Raw genomic sequence first — 20,034 nt, 5'->3', positions numbered from 1 at the left:
TTTACAATGAATCTGTATTTTTATATGGAAAAAATAAATCTGATTTTTATTAAACAAATACAAATTCAGTAACACTATCTTTAGAAGATTTTTTAAATAAACTTGAGCATGAAGAAATCGTTATGACTATTGTGGTGAGCATTCTGAAAGATGAGCAGAAGCAGGGATAATGTGACATTTAGCTGATCTTTCAAGGGAAGCCAGACAAATGACACTTTTTAAAAAAGAAAATAGTAACTAACATTGAAAGATGGTATTTCTAGTATGATTCAGAAGTGAAGTGTCAACTTCTTCTGTGGAAAACTCCAACATTACCAAACGTAAGAAGGCACATACTTCAACAACAGAAGTGAAAAATATCTTGATTCATTCATTTAACACTGCTTCAGAGTTTAATCCCAAAAAAAGTCTATTTTGAAAAAAAAAAATTCTTACTCCTGTATACTATCCTTTGCAGTGAACTGGCCAAATAAGTGTATCCAATGTATGTTGAATACGGAGCATGCTGGAAACATTTTAATTTACATCATCTCTAATCCTTACAACAATAGTGCAAAGAAAGGATTACCATCTTCTTTTTACAGATAGGAAAACTGACGCTCAAAGAGGTATAATATCTCTTTTAATAGCACACATCTAATATGTGGTGGAGGCGGGAGCTACATTTACATCTGTCAGACCTTAAAGTCTGTGTTCTTTCTACCTCTCCGCCTCAGTCCAACAATTGGGATCTTTGCCATGACAACTCACCATTCATAGCGTGCTTTTCATGACATTTTTGACTCAAACATTATCACTCAGCAAGACGCCTCAACTAATTTACAAAATGCGACTTGAAAAGCAGGTTGTAATTTCCAAAAGCAAAAATCCAACCACAAAAGGTAAAGACTTGACCAGTAGAGCTTTACAGAAGGAAGTAATGTAGGTAGTAAGGACACTTCCAGAAATGCCTGGAATCAGAGAAATCGACATATCTCCTATTAGAAATTGTACTCGTTTGGTAGCAAAATTTCTGTGTATTCATTTAAAATAATAGTCTCATTGTTTTAAACACACAGTAAGAGGGTGACTTCGACATTTACTTTTTATTCTCTTTTGCCTTCTTGCTCCAAGAACAGATTTCCTCCAAATTCTAATTATTATTATAACTTACATAAGTGTACTGGATTTTATTTTTAAGGATGAAACTACACATAAGTAGATTTGTCTGGATTATCAAAATCAGACCCTGAAGAAATTAGTTCCTAGAGGGCAGGGTTGAACCTTGCTTATCTCTATATCCCAGTTGTGTTAAGCAGAGTAACTGGCACAAATTAACAAATTATGCATTGAAGAATCATAAAACAGAAAGATTTTAAAAAGAAGTAAGTTTCAGATTCAGTGTAACCCTAAGAAGCTAGTGTACCACAGGATGGCATGCCCTCTGCGATCACAATAGCAGCCTTCAGTCTTGGTCTGGGCTATAAGAACTGCTCCTTGAGACTTGGGTTTTTTTCCTAACACTGCCACTAACGGGTTAAGTCAGAAATCTTTCACTTCCCTGAGCTTTTGATCCTGGTTTCCAAATCAGCACAATGGGAAACTGAAGAGAAAGAAAGAGAAAAAGACAAAGAGGGTCAGAGATCCCTGCCACCTCTACAATGCCATAGTTTGGACACAGGGTTTGGGCAACCATGGCCCATGCACCAGTTCCAGCCTGTGGTCTCTTATTATACAGCTCATGAGCCGAGAATGATTTTTACATTTTTACATGGTTGAAAGAATTCAAAAGAATAATAATATTTTGGGACATGTAAAAATTATATAAAATGCAATTTTTCGGTGCTCATAAAGTTACTTTGGAGCTCAGCCCCACTCCTTTATTACGTATTTATATGGCTGCTTTCACACCACCACAGCAGAGGTGAACAGCTGTGACACAGACCATATGGGCCGCCAAGCCTAAACTATTACTACCTAGACCTTTACAGAAAAAAGCATTGCTGACCTTTTACACAGACAATCAAGCAAGTAATCACCTGAAAAAATTAAAATGTATGTCTAGGACAAGAGGGCCTATGTCAACTAGGGGACTATCTTCCCCACTACTTATGCAAGAACATTCACCATTGGGAGAGCAGACTATGTAGCTTGGCAGCACTGTGGCCACCTGTCCAAACCTCCCCTCACCTGTGCCCTTTAAGTGACCAGCATTTCTAGGCATCCATGGAGCCACAGGGAGCATTCCGATGGCTGGCCCCACATCTTCCCTTCCTTCTTCTTCTTCACATTCTATTTTCTGAGTGGTTGTCAGAGGAACGCTGAATACTGCTGTCGTTTTTTCAGACCCCAGGAGCCATTTATGACAGTCTTGGCACCATGAAGGATTTCAAGCTCCTATCTCAGCACCACAGCTGCCTGCTCCTCACTCAGTCACGATGAGCTTGCCACAGTACATTTGCCCTTTAATCTCTCTCCCTTCTTCCCTCCCTTCTTCTCTCCCTCCCTCTCTCCCTCACTCTTTCTGTCACACGGGCATGTGCACACACACAAGTTCCCATTGGATAGAGGGAGAAACACTTTTTAGTTTCTTCGAGGCCTAATAGAAAATTCATTTTTCACAAAAACAGAGCTTTTTTTTTGTCCATTGTAAAAGTGTGGGCGTCCTTCCTTTTGGAGAGTAATGATGGTTTTCCACATGGCCTTCTCTGACCCATTGCTTGTTTGTGCATATATGTGTGTGTGCACATGTGTATGTGCGTGTGTGTCTGTGCGTGTAAGTGTGTGTGTATGAGAGAGAGAGTGTGTGTGTGTATGTGTGTGTGTGTCAGGGAGGAAGGGAAGGAAGGAGAGTGTGATAAGGAGAGAACACCTCAGAATACCCAGATAAAAGACATTATAGCGACACTATAAAGTTAAGATATGGGATTCCCAAGTCAATCACCTTCAAGCTGGGGAGTCTGGAGTGTGAGGAGAGTGGGAGTTTTTCTCTGACAACGTATTCATTGTCTAAGACAATTTTAGGGTCAAAAATATTTTTGAATAAAGGTGCCTGGAAAAAAGTACAGGAAGAGAATATAGCAAAATGTTAACAATGGTTGTCTTTGGGTGGGAGGGAGAAGAGGCAGGTTATGGGTGATCTGTTTCTTTTATTTCAACTATTCTACATTCTTCACTTTTAAATTTTTGATATTAAGCTGGAGAGAAAGGACATGAATATAGAGATGAACTCGCTGAATGTAGCAATGAATGCTGAGTTAGCCAAAAATGCATGGCTACCTTCCACATCCAATTATTTAAGGGCAAATCAGAAAACTCCACTTTCAGAAATTTTTTTAAAAATGTGCTTTACAGTATTTCCCCTTTTAGCTTAAGGACTAAAAATTGAACACAGTTGGATCTGCCCCATTGCCTCAAGGATTCTTAGACTAGTTCAGGATCCATTTTCTGGACATCACTGCTTTTTAGACAGGAAACAGGGCTAAATTCCTATTGACTTCCAAGTACATAGACCCACAGATTTGTTTGTCACAGTATCCTCTCTCTGGCTCTCTCTGACTCTCTCTCTCTCTCTCTTCCTTCCCCCACATCACCCCCAAATCAGAATGCATATATAAAATTCTGATTAATTGAAATATGGAATGATTAAGATTTTACTCTAAGATAAATACGTAGATTTCAGCTAAGATGTTTGGTTGAATAAATGCATATACCTTCACTCCATCATTAAACCACATTAACATGAGATTATTACAAATAAATAAATAAACCAATAAAGATAAGAAGAAAAGAAAGACAATCACTTCAGCATTTAGGAAACTGGAAAGTAGAATCTATGAGTGGCACCTGACAGCAGACCCAGGGATGCTGAATCCCAAGCTAGCAGTAGGAAGGCAACCAGGATCCCCAAAAGTTCAAGAGTTGGCAACATAATTTACCTCGGGAGGCAGAAGCAAACATAAGCGTGAAAATAGGGTTGAATTATATTTAAGTAGTAGGTAGATCCCAGATCCTCTCCCTAGACTGGATGACTGCATCCCACAGTGGCAGTAGGCTGGAGGTTTCCTCTCTACAGGGTAAAATATGATGCCTCTAGGCAGGAGCTCTCCAGACACCAAGTCCTTAAATGTACACACTGAATACTGAGATCCTCCAGGTTTCCTACCACTTAGTTCCAATGAGGGTGGCAGACACTTGGTCAGAAGGTAAGATGATTCTTCTCTGGAGAGAATCTCTCCAGCCCAAGTGAAAAACTCAGACCCCGCAAGATCACCTTCCAAGAAAGCTTACAATCAGAGAGCTTCTATCAGCTTTTAGCTTTTCAGTGCTCCATTTCTTTTATTAACAGAAGCAGACAGCTAAGGGTCACCAGGCATCTGAGCAAAGCTTCTAACATGAATGGCAGAGACCAGAGCAAGCAGACAAATAAAACAGCCTGAATGGAAAGGGCTAAACTAGAAGATAAGACCTTCAGAAACCCATGTGAGTGTTCTCAAAGAGATAAAAAGCAGTTACCATTTTCATGAAACAAGAACCCAATTTAAAGAATAAGAAACTCTTAGAAATTGAAAATATGACGGTGAAACTTGTTTAAAAAATTCTCATTAGAATGCTAAGAAGACAAAGTTGAGTAGATGACCCTTATGTCCTCCAGAAATAGAGCTAAAAGAAAAAAGTTGAAACCCAGAAGAAAATTAAAAGAGGTTCAACACTAAAATGATCAGAATTCCAGAGATAGAAACAGAGCCAGACAGAAAGAGAGAGAAATAAGAACAGACACATGCGCCAAAAGACAGAGAGAGATAAACCCTAACACAGTAATAGCTGGAGACTTCAACACCCCCCTTTCAGCACTGAACAGATCTTCCACACAGGAAATCAACACAGAAACATCACATTTAATCTGCACTATAGACCAAATGGAACTAATAGATATTCAAGGAACATGTCATCCAATGGCTACAGAATACACATTCTTCTACTCAGCACATGGATCATTCTCAAGGATAGAAGATATGTTAGGTCACAAAGCAAATGCAATCACATTTGAAATAAGGACTAAGAAATTCATTCAAAACCATAAAATTACATGGAGATTGAATAACTTGCTCCTGAATGACTCCTGGGTAAATAATGAAATTAAGGTAGGAATCAAGAAGTTCTTTGGAACTAATGAGAACAAAGATACAACTTACCAGAGTTTCCAGGATGCAGCTAGTAAAGCAGTGTGTTAAGAGAGAAATTTATAGTACTAAATGACCACATCAAAAAGTGAGATCTCAAGTAAACAACCCAATATTACAACTAAAAGAACTAGAAATTCAAGAGCAAAAAAAACCCCTCAAAGCTAACGTGGGAATGGGGAGAGAGGGCATCTTTGTCTTATGCCAGTTTTCAAGGGGAATGCTTGCAGCTTTTGTCCATTCGGTATGATGTTGGCTGTGGGTTTATCACTTATGGCTCTTATTATTTTGAGGTATGTTCCTTCAATACCTAGTTTATTGAGAGTTTTTAACATGAATGGATATTGAATTTTATGAAAAGCCTTTTCTGTATCCATTAAGATAATCATGTGGATTTTTTCTTTAGTTTTGTTTATGTGATGAATCACATTTATTGATTTGTATATGTTGAACCAACCTTGCATCCCAAGGAGGGTGGATGTGACCCAGAATTTATCAATTTCTTTTAGATTGTCTAGTTTAAGTGCATAGAGTTCTTCATAATATTCTCTGATGGTTGTTTGTATTTCTGTGGGGTCAGTGGTAATATTGCCCTTATTGTTTCTGATTGTGTTTATTTGAATCTTCTCTCTTTCTCCTTTATTAGTCTAGCTACAAGTCTATCTATTTTATTTTTTTTAACCAATAAGATTTCAATGGGCCAGTTACTGGGAAGTAAATTTTTAAAAACCTTCAATGAGCAATCTCCAAAAACAGTCATGATTTTGTTTGGGTTCTTGAAAATTTTTAAGAAATAGATTATGAGTTTTATTAATTTTTTCAGAAAACCAGTTTTTTAAAAATTCATATGGAACCAAAAATGAGCCCAAACAGTCAAGGCAATCCTAAGCAAAAAGAACAAAGCTGGAAGCGTCATGCTACCAGACTTCAAACTATACTACATGGCTACAGTAACCAAAACAGCATGGCACTGGTACACAAACAAACACATAGACTAATGTAACAGAATAGAGGACCCAGAAATAAGACCACACATCTACAGCTATCTTAAAGACTTAAATGTAAAACCCAAAGACATATATGCAACCAACAATCAGATGAAAAAAGCTCAGCATCACTGATCATTACAGAAATGCAAATCAAAACCACAATGAGATACCATTTCACACCAGTCAGAATCTTTGGCAAACTTGACAAAAACAAGCAACAGGGAAAGGAGTCTCCCTATTCAGTAAATGGTGCTGGAATAACTAACTAGCCATATGCAAAAGATTGAAACTAGACTCCTTCCTTACACCATAGACAAAAATTAACTTAAGGTAGATTAAAGGTTTAAAACTATAAAACTATAGAAACCCTGGAAGACACTTGAGGCAATGCCATTCCGGACATGAGCACAGGCAAAGATTTCGTGATGAAGATGCCAAAAGCAATGGCAACAAAAGCAAAAGTTGATGAATGGGGTCAAGTGAAACTAAAAATCTTCTGCACAGCAAAAGAGACTATCAACAGAGTAAACAGACAACCTACAGCATGGGAGAAAATTTTTGCAAATTATGTATCCCACAAAGGTCTAATATCCAGCATCTATAAGAAACTTAAACAAATTTATAAGAGGAAAACAAACAACCTCATAAAAAAGTGGGCAAAGGATATGAACAGACACTTTTCAAAAGAAGACATATATGCAACCAACAATCATATGAAAAAAGCTCAATATCACTGATCATTACAGAAATGCAAATCAAAACCACAATGAGATACCTTCTCACACCAGTCAGAATGACTATTATTAAAAAGTCAAAAACAACACATGCTGGCAAGGTTGTGGAGAAAAAAGAACACTTATACACTGTATTTGGGAGTGCAAATTAGTTCTGCCATTATGAAAGACAGTGTGGTGATTCCTCAAAGACCTAAAGAGAGAAACACCATTTGACTCAGCAAACCCAGTAATGGGTTACTAGGTATATACCCAAAGGAATATAAATCATTCTGTTATAAAGGCATGTGCACGCATACGTTCATTGTAGTGCTATTCACAATAGCAAAGATATGGAGTCAACCTAAATACCCATCAATGGTAGACTGGATAAAGAAAAGAAAATGTGGTACCTGTACACCAAGGAATACTATGCAGCCATAAAAAAGAATGAGATCATGTCCTTTTATCCTTAGCAAACTAATGCAGGAACAAAAAATCCAAATAATAATTGTTCTCACTTATAAGTGAGAGCTAAATGATGAGAACACAGGGACACATGGCAGGTGGGGGAACAACACACACTGGGGACTTTCAGAGAGTGGAGACTGGGAGGAGGAAGTGGATCAGGAAAAACAACTAATGGGCACTAGGCTTAATATCTGAGTAATGAAATAATCTGTACGACAAAATCCCATGATGAAAGTTTACCCAAGTAACAAACCTGCACTTGTACCCCTGAACTTAAATAAAAGTTAAAAAAAGAAAGAAAGAAAGAAAATGTCTCAAAGTGAACAACATAACTTCCTGGGTTGAAACACATGAAAACAAACCCACATCAAGGCACATCTTGAAAATTTGGAATATATAACAAAGAAAGAAAACTCCCCAAAGTTTTCAGAAAAGTTGTTTAAAAAACAGTATTTACAAAGAATCAAAAATTAGATTGATTTTAGGCTTCTCAACAGCACTACCAGAAGCCAGAAAATAATGGAGTAATATCTTCAAAATTTGAAAGGGAAATTATTTCCAATCTAAAATTTTATGCCCAACCAGTCATGTAAGTGTAATAAGGAATAACGTCATGTTTCAGAACAATTTGCTTCGGTGTATCTTTGCTTGAATAAGTTATTGGAGGATACAGTCCACCAAAAGAGAGATTCAGGCAGGTAGTACAAAACAACAAATTGGTTTGTATCCATATTTAAAAGCAGCGGCATTCCAGGTCAGGGGAGCTCTCGGGGAGAAGCCCTCTCCAGTACCCCTGGAGCTCACACCTCTCATTCCCACATTCCTATGTCCCATTGCTGCCCAGGAATTCTGATCATGTATTCTTTTGATACAGGCATTTCTGTCACTGATTAGCTATAGTCAAGTTGCTCTTTCTGGGGCTACAGGAGATAATCTATTGTTTTTCATTAAATGTCAATTTGATTAGCTTAGTTGTGAAGTCAACACTATGCGATCAGCTCTGGGTTCTTAGGAAGACGTCTACTTGTAAATAGTTAAAGAACGTGGCCCTCCTACCTCTGAGTTGTGTGATTCTGGGCAGGCTACTTAGCCTTTCCTCTCATCTGTGAAAGGGAAATACAGTATCAGAACACTGTCAGGAAGCTGAAACAAAATAACAAACATAAAGTTCTTATCTTGGGCTCCACACACAGGAAGTGTTGAATATATAACAGTTCCTTTTCCTCCAAGGCCAGATCACATAGAGGACCCTAAGACAGCCACAGCCTTGGTCAGCAGGACAAACACGAGGTTTAAATTTGCACCATTAAAGCCGTGGCCAAATGGCTGCTCTGCCTCTGGGTCACTCACCGCCACAAGGCTTTACCAGTTCCCATCCTGGATAGGAAGTGGGCTTTTTGTTTGTTTTTGTTTTTGTTTTTGTTTTTAAGAGATGGAGTCACCCAGGCTGGAGTGCCGTAGCATGATCATGGCTCACTGCAGCCTCAAACTCCTGAGCTCAAGTGACCCTCCTGTCTTGGCCTTGTGAGAGCAGCTAGGACAACAGGCCAACAGGTGTGCACCCCCACACCTGGCTAATTGTTATTTTATGTTATTTTTTTTTAAAGATGAGGTCTTGCTATGTTGCTCACACTGGTCTCAAACTCCTGGCCTCAAGCAATCCTCCCATATTAGCCTTCTAAATTGCTAGGATTACAGGCGTGAGTCACTGCACCCAGCAAGTGTTCTAAATGCAGTTTCCAGCCTGCTCTTCAGAAGGACAAGGAGCAAAGAGACCCTCCTTGAAATATAGAAAATAAAAGCATTCCACTATTTAGTATGAGCAGAGTTCATGATCAGCCACAACTAGTTATTCAACTGTAATCCAGAAGTCCCATTGATACAGGAGTTAAAAAGGAAATATTTAGGCAGATAGTGAGGGTAAGGAAGTCCTTGGTAAGGTTTCCCTTTTAATAAAAAGCAGCCCCCAAATCATTTCTTTTCTAGCAAAGAGCAGCCTGTAAAATCGAGCTGCAGACATGGATAAGCAAGCTGGAAGCTTGCACGGGTGAATGCTTGCAGGTGTGACAATAGAAGAAGGCTACCTGGGGGCTAGGTATGTTCAACATGACGGCTCCGTCTTTGCCTTTTTTTTTTTTTTTTTTTTGTGAGACAAGAGTCTCGCTCTGTCACCAGGCTGGTGTGCAGTGGTGCTATCTCGGCTCACTGCAATCTCTGCCTCCCGAGTTCAAGTGATTCACCTGCCTCAGCCTCCGAGTAGCTGGGAGTACAGGCGCCTGCCACCACGCCCGGCTAATATTTTTATATTTAAGTAGAGATGGGGCTTCACCATGTTGGCCACGATGGTTTATCAACTCCACATACAGTAAGGAGCAGACAACATGGCACTGGCCAAGTAGAAAACCCATTTGCATAATAAGATTAGGGTGGGGTGGCCAGCTTCTTCGAGTGCTGTGTAAACGTCTCACCTGGTCCAACCGATCTTTGGGCCCTAAGTAAATCAGACACTGTCTCCTCAAGCCAGTCTATAATACCTGTGCACTTCACCACAAAACCAGAAGACCCACTCAGGAGCCCCTGTCTCTCTGCAGGAGATAGAGCTGTTCTCTTTTCTCTTTCTTTTGCATATTAAACCTCCACTCTTAACCTCACTGCATGTGTGTCCATGTCCTTGATTTCCTTGGCATGAGGCAACGCACTTCGCGTATTACCCAGACCAATGATGCCGCTTCATCATGGTTCTGCCTTTTTTAGGCTGTGGGACAAACGGCCCCTTTGCTCTGCAACCCTACCTCGGCCTTGCTCAGGTCTCCTTCCAGCTGACTCACAGAGCCAAATAAAGCCCCCCAGGTTAAGTCTTCTTTTAAAGGGGCAGCCACTCCAAAGAAGGCAGCACGATCAGTTTCAGGTGGCCCGGGGGTGCTACCAGGGTACTTTGCGCTCAGCCACTCTCAGTTCAAAGGCTTACCAAGTGCAGCAACAGAACACAGGCTCTTCTAGTTAAAAATAAATAAATAAATAAAATAAAGTGGGAGGAAAAGTGCTGTTTTAATTCTTATTTCCCAGGCAGAGGGGAGGTTAAAAAAAAGCCGATTTCTGGCTGGGCGCAGTGGTTCACGCCTGTAGTCCCAGCACTTTGGGAGGCCAAAGCGGGCAGATCACGAGGTCAGGAGTTTGGGACCAGCCTGGCCAACATGGTGAAACCCCATCTCTACTAAAAATACAAAAATTAGCCAGGCATGGTGGCGCATGCCTGTAATCCCAGCTACTCAAGAGGCTGAGGCAGGAGAATCTCTTGAACCCGGGAGGCAGAGGTTGCAGTGAGCCAAGATTGTGCCATTGCACTCCAGCTCTGGGAGACAGAGCAAGACTCTGTCTGGGGTGGGTGGGGGGAACTGATTTCTGAGCAGTGAGCCAGAGTTTAGTTGATCTCTTCTCTTACTTACTCATGTTTCCCCAGAGAAACCACATCACAAATCTGAGTCTCCTCCGGGAAGGGAAGGAGTAGGATTTGTGGTTCTCTCAGCCTCCTTTCCACAGTAGGGTTCTGACTTCCACTTCTAAAACACTTTTCTGCAAGCATCGGTACCTCATAAATGTTTTACTATATGTGAGACAGCAAAGGGAAGCACAGATTAGCTATTGTTACAGGACAATAGAAACTTGCTGTCTTCTCCAAGTTTGGCGTTCGAACCAAAGAGCAAGTGCCAAACAGTAGTTGTCAAGAATCCTCTCATTTACAGTCAGGTTCTAGACCTTGTGGGCAAAACTTGCAAAGGATGTGGCCAATTTTGCCAGAATAGATTATTGGATACCTCCAACTAGGACAGGACTAAAATTTCTTTTTTTTTTTAAGACTAAAGTTTCATTGGAAGATTACACTGAGGACTCCTTCAAAGGGTTGTGTGCTGTATGAACTCCCTCCTTACCCAATACTCATGGATGGGAAAATGCTTTTCCTTCATTTTAAGGCAAATGAGCTGCATGAACAGGAACTTTAACCATTCAGACAGACTGGCCCACGTCCCTGAAGCTTGAAGAACTCGGAAACCGCTATTACATCTGAATAAAGTCCAAAGACAAAAGGCTGTGGCCGAGTTGGAATAACAGGGCGGACAGAAGAGATTGGAATTGGGAGTGGACCATACTTCACGTTAAAGCAGGCGAAGGTGTGTGCATGTTTTCTATGGGTCAAATATGAACTGTATAATAGAGAATCAGCCATCGATTTTAAGGAAGACTCTGACCAAAAAAGCTTCCTGCCAGGGGTGAGGCAACTTCAGCAGGAAGAGGCTGCCCTGGACCACCAGAGGCAGGTGGTAGGAGGGCTCTTAGTGGCCACCCAGAAAATGTATTGCCTGAGGTAGTGAACTGCTGTCAGAGAACCCTACCAGGGGATATCTGAGGAGCCCACGAGAAATGGCCAACAACTGCATGTCTGCACCCAAAATGTGAGACCATAATACAACTGAACAATTCATTAAGACCCTAACTGTTCCTCTATCACTCCTTTCTCCCTGCCCCCTTAGTCAGCCCTAGAAGGGCCAGAAACCACTGCTAAGGAGGGGTGGGGGGGACAATCAGAAGCCAAATACACTGCCCTCCTCTCCCTTCCCACTGTGGGTTTTTCAGGCTGGGGCTGTCACAAAGAGGAGGAGAGATGAAGGGGTTTTTTTGCTGATACTTTATTATGACCATTTACGAATATACAGCAAAGTTGAAAAAGCTTTACAGTGAACAACTATATCTTCACCAACCTGGATTCTTGTTTTATCTCATGTCAATCCACAGATCCATCTCTCTATCCATCCACTAATCCATCTTAGTTTTTAGGTATTTCCAAGTAAATTGCAGACGTCAATAACTCAACATGCATTAACTAGAATTTGGTGTCTTTTTTTTTTCCTTTTGGTGTAAAATTTACAAATGATGAAATGAAAAAATTTTAAGTATGTATTGCTGAATTTTGACAAAAGTATACATTTGTGTAACCCAAAACTGTATCAAATAAAGGACTTTACCATAATCCCTGATACAGTTTGGCTGTGTCCTCACCCAAATCTCATCTTGAATTGTAGCTCCCAGAGTTCCCAAGTGTTGTGGGAGGAACCCAGTGGAAGAGAATTGAATCATCTGGGCAGTTTCCCCCATACTATTCTTGTGGTAGTGAATAAGTCTCACAAGAGTTGATGATTTTATAAGGGGAAAGCCCTTTTGCTTGTTTGTCATTTCTTTCTTGTCTGCCACCATGCAAGATGTGCCTTTTGCCTTCTGCCATGATTATGAGGCCTCCCCAGCCACGTGGAACTGTGAGTCCATTAAACTTCTTTTTCTTTATAAAGTACCCAGTATCAGGTATGTCTTTATCAGCAATTGGAAAATGAACAAAGACAACCCCAGAAAGTTTCCTCATGACCTGTCTCAGTCAATATCCACCTCTACACCCTTGGGTTTTTTCCAGTGTAGACTAAGTTTGCCAACTTTAGAAATTCCACATAAATGGAATCATATTATGATAGCCCTATATATAAGGCTTCCTTCAGTCTGCAAAAGGATTTTTGTATTCATCCATGGGTTGCTCATATTAGTAACTCTTTCATTTTTATTGCTGAGTAGTATTTCATGATATGAATTACCATAGTTTGATATTTGATCTTCTATTTATGGTCACCAGGAGTATTTTCAACTTTTGATTATTATGAATAAAGCTGTTGTGTTATTCTATAAGTATTTTTATTAACATGTATTTTCACTAATTTGGGGTAAATGCCTAACAGGGAAATTTATTATAGATGACATGTATATTACTTATATAAGAAAATTCCAGAAATTTGGTAATGTGGTTGTACTATTTTATATTCCTATTAGCAATATAGGAAAGTTACAGTTATGCCATATTCTTGCAAAAATTTTCATGTTTAGGCCTTCCAAACTTAATCCTTTTGTTGGGTGAGTAGTGGTATCTCACTGTAGTTTTAATTTGCATTTCCTTGATGCTTACTGATATGGAACATTTTGTCCCACTTGTAATATTATCTTTGCCAAGTGGTTCCTCAAATCTTTTCCCCTTCTAAATGGTGTTTTTGCTGTTGTTGTTGTTGACTTGTTTTGTTTTATTTTGTTTTGAGACAGTGTTTCACTCTTGTTGCCCAGGCTGGAGTGCAATGGTGTGATCTCGGCTCACCACAACCTCCACCTCCTGGGTTCAAGCGATTCTCCTGCCTCAGCCTCCCAAGTAGCTAGAATTACAGGCATGTGCCACCACCCCCAGCTAATTTTGTATTTTTAGTAGAGACAGGGAATTCTCCGTGTTGATCAGGCTGGTCTCAAACTCCCAACCTCAGGTGATCCGCCTACCTCGGCTTCCCAAAGTGCTGGGATTACAGGTGTGAGTCACCACGCCCGGCCCAATGTCTGTAGGATCTGTAGTGATAATTTCACTTCTCTCTCTTTCACTTCTGATGTTGATAATTTCTATTTTCTCTCTTTGTCATGATCAGAGTAGCTAGAGGTTTATTAGTGTTGATTTTTCCAAAGAGCCAACTTTTTTGCCTTGTTAATTTTCTCTATTATTTTGTCCGTCTTCAACTGGGTTGATCCCTGCACTTTTATCTTCATTGATTCCTTCTTACTACTTCCTTGAAGTTTTCTTTGCTTTTTTTTTTTTAATTTTTATTTCCAATCTTCTTTAGATAGACCTTTAGGTCATTTATTTTAGACCTTTCTCTTTTTTTCTACTTCAGTATAAGCATATACAGCTGTATTTCCCTCTGGGCACTACCATGGCTGTAATTCAGAAGTGTTGACATGTTATATTTTGATTATCCCCCAGAGTAAAATATTTTCTATTCCACTTTGTGATTTCTTCTTGGGTTTGTGGATTATGTTTAATCTCCAAATACTTGGGGCTTTCTTAGATCTCTTATTGTTCATTTCTATTTTAATCCTATTGTGGTCAGGGAACATACACTGCATGAATTCAATTTCATTTAATCTATTGAGTCTTTTTTTTTTTTTTTTTTAATAACCTAGCATGTGACCTATCCTGGTGAACTCTGCATGTACTTGAAATGTATATGTATTCTGCAGTTATTGGGTGTAACCTTCCATAGGTTCGTTCAAGATGGTGGATAATGTTGTTCAGATCATCTGCATCTTTACTAAGATTCTGTCTAGCTTATGTATCAATTGCTTGAGAGATGGGTATTAAAATCACCAATAAAAATTGTGGATTGTCTATTTATCCATTTAGTTCTATTTTTGTTTTGTGCAAATTGAAGCTCTGATTTTAGGTACTTAATTTTTTTAAATCTATCTTCCTGATGAACGACTCTTCTGTTATCATGAAATGTCTCTCTTTATCTTTGACAATACTCTTTGACTTATAGTGTATTTTATTTGATAGTAATATAGCTACTTCAGACTTACATTACTGATGCTTTGCATAGTATATCTTTTTATACTTATTTATACTTATTACAGGTGTAGTGGCTCACACCTGTAATCCCAGCACTTTGGGAGGCTGAGGCAGGCAGATCGCTTGAGGTAGGAGTTCAAGACCAGCCTGGTCGACATGGTGAAACCCTGTCTCTACTAAAAATACAACAATTAGCTGGGCATGGTGGCGGGTGCCTGTAATCCTAGCTACTCCAAAGGCTGAGGCAGGAGAATTGCTTGAACCTGGGAGGTGGAGGTTGCAGTAAGCAAATATTGTGCCATTGAACTCCAGAGCAAGACACTGTCTCAAAAAAAAAAAAAAAAAGGGGGGGGGGGAAGAAAGAAGAAAGATATTAAATGTACTTATTTAGACCTACTTATATTTGTCTTTTTTTCTATTTAAAGTGCGTATTTTATATACAGCACATAATTGGGTTTTGTGGTTTTTTAAGTCAATTCTGGCCATCTCTGTACTTTAATTGGAGCATGTGGTATGATTCATTAACATTTAATTTTATTAAATATAGATTTACTAGTGGTAGAATGATGTAACTGGATTTAGGCTTACCATTTAATTATTTGTTTTACTATTTTGTTTGTTTTCTGTTTACACCCCTCTCTCTCCCCACTTTTTGTCCTGTTCCTTTTCTACTGATGTCTTTTGGACAATTTAAATGTTTTTGGAATTTCATTTTAAAGTATCCGTTGACTTTTTAGGTATACTGGTTGAAAATCCCTTATCTGAATTCCTTGGGATGAGAAGTGTTTTGGATTTTGAATTTTTTCAGATTTTGGAATATTAACATATACATAAAGAGATCTCTTAAGGATAGAATTAAAGTCTAAACACAAAATTCACTTATGTTTATATATACCTCATACATGTAGGCCGAATGAAATGTTACATAATATTTTTAGCAATTTTGTGCATGAAACAAAGTTTGTATACATTGAACCATCAGAAAGCTCACATGTCACTATCTCAGCCATCCATATGGATGGATTTCAGATTTTGGAGCATTTGGGATTTCAGGTTTTATAGATTAGGGATGCTCAACCTATGCCTCTTTTCATTAGTTTTTGTTGTTATTTTATGTATTAAAATGTGCAAGGAAGGGTGAAGTTTTAAATTGGATGAGATTTTTGAATTTTGAAATTAAACTAGACAGGATTTCTTTTAATTTATTTTTTCTTTTTTACTTTAAGTTCCAGGATACAGGTGCAGAACATGTAGGTATGTTATATAGGTCTATGTGTGCCATGGTGGTTTGCTGCACCTATCAACCCATCATCTAGGTTTTAAGCCCCACATGAATTAGCTATTTGTCCTAATGCTCTCCCTCCCCTCATCCCCCACCCCCTGACTGGCCCCAGTGTGTGATGTTCCCCTCCCTGTGTCCATGTGTTCTCATTGTTCAACTCCTGCTTATGAGTGAGAACATGCGGTGTTTGGTTTTCTGTTCCTGTGTTAAATTAGACAGGATTTCTTAACAGCTTAAATTACTCAGTGGAATATGAAATGTCAAAGATTCTATCCAATGGGTGGGTAAGAATGAGTCCACATAGCAACTTTGAAGAAGTAAAGGGAACAAAAACCAAACATTTCTGATTGCTCCCTGCCACAGCCAGTGCATTCAATAACCTTTTCTACTGTCCTTGTTATTGTTTTTCCATTGTTATTACAATGATCATTCTTTTTCCCAGATGAAAAAATAGGAGTGGTGGGGCTGATAGTGAGAAAATAAGGAGAGCTGGCCCTATGCCTGCATTTACCATTTGAGAAATACAGTGAACATGATGCTTTTCACACAGAGGATGGGGAGGGCTTTTGCCTCTGTTTTGTTTCCTGTTATGTTCTGGATAGAAAACAAATTTTTCTTTCCACGGGAACCTGTTAGAGATATTTGAGAACAATGCCAGCTCTAGACCAAAACCTGTTATAAGTGGAAATATATTGTTTTATTTCTCTCTTTTTTACACTGTTCCTTCTCTAAGAGCCGAGGTAGGAAGAGAAAGAAGTAAAGAACTATTGACATGTGCAACAACATGGTTGAATATCAAAAACATTTTCTTGACTGCAAAAAACCTTATAACATGGAGTCATCACAATATGATTCCATTTCTATCAAATTCTAAAATCTGTGATGGAAAAATATCTAGGGTGTATTGGGACAGGGACGGACTAGAGAGGGCATAAGGGAACTTTCTGGTCTCTACTGTGATCCAAACCCCATGCTATGAACGTTGTACACAGTATCTCATTTTAATCCTCAAATTACCCTATCAGGCCAGTTACTGTCCTTCTCCACTTTATATAGAACATCAACTCAGAGAATCTACGTACTGTGTCCTACACCTGCTAGAAGTCACCAATTCCTAAGGTACTTTTAAAATGTTTTAAATAAAAATTAATAAAGTAGTCAAAAATGGCTTAAATAGCATTTCTACACCAAATATCTCCTAAGACAATTTTCACATTGATGTCCAAAGACATTAATACAAGGAGAATGTTTTCTGCAACATTGCTTAAAATAATGAGAAAACTAGAAACCGAAATGCCCATTATTAGAAGGTTTGATTAGTTCTCATACTTCCATATTATAGAATATAGTGCTGATGTAGATTGATAAAAATTAAGTTAAAAAGTCACATTCACCTTCTGCTCATGGGCCCAAGGAGACATCTTTAGAATATTCCATTGCATTTGTACATAAACACAAATACAAAGGAAAAAGTAGAGGCTTTCTACATGTGGTTATTTATTGGAGGAGGAGAGGAGAAAAGAATGAAAAGAAAACTTGCACTGCATATGCTTTGGTGATGTATATTTTTGTATATAACTTGAGTCATTTTCATAAATATATTTTCAAAGTCTGCATAATTACTAGAGGTAAAAGAAGACCATTGAGTTGCTTTAGTAAAATCCTTCCCATTACTGCAACTGATTTCTGCAGCCAGAATGTTCCCAGGCCTGAAAGGGAACCACTAAAACTAGAAGGCAGAAATACTTACTGACATCGGAGAGGCAGAGTTCGAGAACATGGGCCTAAAGTATCAAATCTGTCTGCAGTCCTGATCAGCAACTTCAGAAGCCTTGCAATTTCAGTGCTTAATAAATGAGTTACATTGAAAACAAATCCATGATAGCCATGCATTAGAAAGAAAGGTTACGTGTGTGTCCCCAGTAATGAAATATGTACTGCAACATAAATTAAAAGATACCAATTTATACTCATATGATTGGCAAAAAAAATGTTAAAGCCTAGCAAATCAAGTGAAGCCAAACACGAAACAAGCTTCCCAGTATTGCTTGTGGGAATACAGATTGTTATATTACTTCAAACAATTGGCAATTCGTAGTAAAATGAGAACCAAGCCTGCCCTACAATTTGAAATCCTTCTAGGAACATAGTAAGAGGGTCTTCCCAAAGCCTATACAGAATGTATATGGCACTATGCTTGTAATTGTACATCATTAATTATTTCCATATGGTAAAGTATTATTCAGCAGGGAAAGTAAATAGACCAGAGATAGACATTTCCATATGAATAAGTTTAGAAAATTAAAGTGAACATAGGAAGCTGCAGCTGTAACTGTAATGCTTTGTTTTGCTAGAAAACAAAGGGGAGGCAAAAGTAAAGAATCTGAAATATATGTAGGGAAAATATCAATATTTTAAATTTTTTTCATGGTGGATATAGGTGTTTCTCTCATATTATTATTTTTCTGTCTTTTTTCTATATGCTTGAAAATATTTAATAATAAAAAGAAAAATATAAAAGGCATAGGAAAGAATATTCTGAGAAAATACATCAAAATGTTTATGGATATTAATTCTGGTAAGATTTTAAATGACCTTAATTTTCACTTTTATATTTCTCTATATATCCTAATCACACCATATTAAATATGTATTTCATTTATGTCAATAAAATATATTATTTTAAAACTCATATATATACAGTTATTTATAGTATAATGATGAAACCATATGAAACATAGCAAAAGAATGAAAACTAGACCATGATATTAAGAGTTTTTGACTTTTGGATGGAGCTATGGTGACTTTTTCTTCACGTTTATCTCTAAGCTCAATTTTTCTGTAATGGGAAAATAAAATATTTGTGAAAGCTGAATAAATAAACTATAGGTTTTAAATGAAAAAAGAAATTCAAATAATTTTTCCAGCATTATAAAATGTTCATATTCCTAATTTTTAAAGAAAAATTAGAAGATTTTTAAAGGAAGTCTGTTATGATACTGCAGTTTATACTGATGCTGTGTGTGTTTGTTGGCTCCGCTCATCAGAATATTAAGTTAAATAGTATATGCTATGCCATAAATAAATTCTATGAGCAGAGGTCACTGAGAAAGGGGAACACAACGGTTATACCTGGTGACCTGAATTGCTTCCAGTGGGAGGGAAACATCAGAGTCATTTGATCAATGAAGTGTCTTTTATAAATCTTCAGGAAATCTCCTAGGAAGGCTTTAAGGAGATGGATTTCTCATTACTTCTGATATATGTTCCAATTAAATTTTTACCATTGCCCTCATGGGACTGCCCAGCCTAAGAGATGGAAACTGTGATTCCAGCCCACTGACGCCCACCATCTATAAGATTCTGGCACATTGAGGAGGCCATGACCAGCCTGTTGACTGAAATCTATAAAGTAAAATGATGCTGCTGCTCCAGCAATCTTGAAACGCTGCCCTAGAATCAATACAAAGCTCTGGCAACCTTAGAATTTCCATATACCTAGGCAGATAGTTGTCTTCAAATATAAGAGCAATGTCATTTTCTGGAGAAAAATAAAGAATCTAGAAAAAGTCTACAATGCTCTCCTCTGCCTTTCCTCCCCACTCCATCTAGTTAGTAACAGCCAAATCCAGGCGCACAGATGTCCGAACTCCTCCACCTGAGGTTGTCCACAATGTGCGTTAGGTGGCACATCTTATGAGGCACATATGCAAACAATTATGGGATCTGAACAACAATAACTCAGGCAGAAAAATCAGGAATTAGTGCTCCTTAGTGTACCAGTGGGAAAAAAAAGGAGGCTTAGAGGGTTTAAACAACTTTCCCTCGCAGTTGATAAGCCAAGGTGGCCTTAGACAAGTTGAGAACATGACAGAGTGGTAACAAAAAGGTTTCAAAGGCAGAAGAGCAAATGAAGTCATGAATTTTACAATCTACATCTTTTTAGCCCTTTCCCTTTCGCACTTTTCTTGGGTAAACTATCTAGACCCTTTACAAACAC

General features: G+C 38.4%; 1 long non-coding RNA gene across 2 annotated transcripts in view; it reads right to left on the bottom strand.

The window, feature by feature from the left end:
- Nucleotides 1-5,343, bottom strand: part of LOC103886023 — a 53,377-nt gene extending 48,034 nt beyond the window's left edge. For both annotated transcript variants that reach the window (XR_004185010.1, XR_004185009.1), the window contains exon 1: nucleotides 2,170-5,343. This is a non-coding gene — a long non-coding RNA (uncharacterized LOC103886023). The remainder of the gene's footprint in view (nucleotides 1-2,169) is intronic.
- Between the last annotated feature and the right edge of the window lie 14,691 nt (nucleotides 5,344-20,034).

This window comes from Papio anubis, chromosome 7, assembly GCF_008728515.1.
Source record: "Papio anubis isolate 15944 chromosome 7, Panubis1.0, whole genome shotgun sequence".
NCBI classification, from domain to species: Eukaryota; Metazoa; Chordata; class Mammalia; order Primates; family Cercopithecidae; genus Papio; species Papio anubis.
The sequence above is the reverse complement of the archived record's forward strand: the minus strand, read 5'-3'. Positions and strand labels throughout refer to the sequence as shown.